Below are 1727 nucleotides of genomic sequence, written 5' to 3'. Positions count from 1 at the left end.
TCACATGCTGTAGAAACAAAATAGGGATAGTGTTTAGATCATTGAGGGTCATGGTGCCAGGTACATTTTACTATTTTTATTTATGTCCACAATGCTAGACATGGTTCTAAGCAGATCACAACATTCAGTAATACATTGCCTGGACAAAAAGTCCCTAAGCCTTTGGCGGCAGTGTTAGGACCTGGGGTTGCTAATGCAGGTCAGGTCTAGGTTCAGCAATGTTATGTGCCAGCTGACCACCAGAATATACTAAACACATTTTTCAATCAATAGATTATTTTTTTTCTGGATGGCAAAAGTGAATTGTGCTCAAATTATTAAAGGAGATTTGGACAAGATTTTCACACGTGGATTGGTCACTGGAGTACAGACCTTAGCCCTAATTTGAATCTTTGGGATGAACTGAAGAAGACTTTTATGCAGCAGTCCAACTCTCCTATAATCAATACAAGATGATAGTGGAAGATTAATGCAAGTCTAAACAGGAATAAATATTCTGACATTGTTTATCAAAATGGTACCTCGGTGAATGTGTGCCATAGTCAAACGTAAAATCAGTCTAGTGAAACATTAGACTTTTTTTTGGGCATGCAGTGTACTAGATGGGTACCAATGGTAGCTTTTTTTCAGTGTTTTTCAAAAATGGATGGTGGAAGCTTGGTAAAAATTATGACTAAATAAAATGTATTTTAATGTGCTGATGAGCTCACTACTACCCCAAAGAGTCCTGGTGGGGTCCCTGAGAGAATCATCTTGAATGGAATTAAAGAATGAGAGCACCAAATTTATTGGGCCAGATTTATGCAAGCTCTCCGAGACTGGAGAAGAGAGACTATCATGGGTAACCCAGTAAACCTGAAATGGATTTGGTCCAGGATTGAAAACTTTTGGCAAATAATAAAACATATTAATAAATCAGGCTCAATTTGCATGCAACAATGAATATATGTATATATAAATATACATAGTCTCTTTGATTGCAGCAGCCACTGCCAGCTATTGTATTACTTTAACTGTACAAAGAGTTACAAAACGTTCAATAAGTAATCACTGCAAGGAGTAGCATGATCATTTAATGATGAGCCACCAGCTGTCTACCTTCACAGGCTTGTGTCTCTTGTGTTTTTTCTCCCATTAATCCCCAATGTTATATATTATACATGACAGTATATATGGATTTACTATAGCTGAAACATCAAATGGTTGGTAATGGAATAGTATAAATGATGATCACATCAAATAAATGTATTCTCATGAAAAGCAAAGTTTTGTAATGTAGCATAATATGACCCTACTGGCCATTGAGAAGCATTATCTAAAACAGTTAGATCACCTGCTGGGGGCGCTGTGGTCCCTGTACTAAAATGGAGTAATTTAGGTGTCTACTAGCAGTCTCCCAGGAGCCAGCAGAGCCTATTGATTAGTAGCCATGTAGTGCTGAATGCTGGCAGGCTATTTAGCCTCACCTTAATATATGATGTGTCCTCACATATCTTTTCTGTACATCTTCATGCCCTGTGTTAAATTGTGAAATAATCCTGAATCTGTTCTGTCCCCATTCCTGATCTGGCTTTATCTGGTTTCCCAAGTTCCCCAATTTTATTTGCCATTATGTATTTAGTTTAATTGCTTTGTTTACTTTGTCACTTTGTATATAACTAGATTATTTATAGGTTGTTTTTGATGGTTTTTTGTTACTTGTAACTGTTTGTTTAATAATAAAATTT

The sequence above is a fragment of the Pyxicephalus adspersus genome, chromosome 1, assembly GCF_032062135.1.
Source record: "Pyxicephalus adspersus chromosome 1, UCB_Pads_2.0, whole genome shotgun sequence".
NCBI lineage: Eukaryota > Metazoa > Chordata > Amphibia > Anura > Pyxicephalidae > Pyxicephalus > Pyxicephalus adspersus.
Note: the sequence above shows the minus strand (reverse complement) of the source record.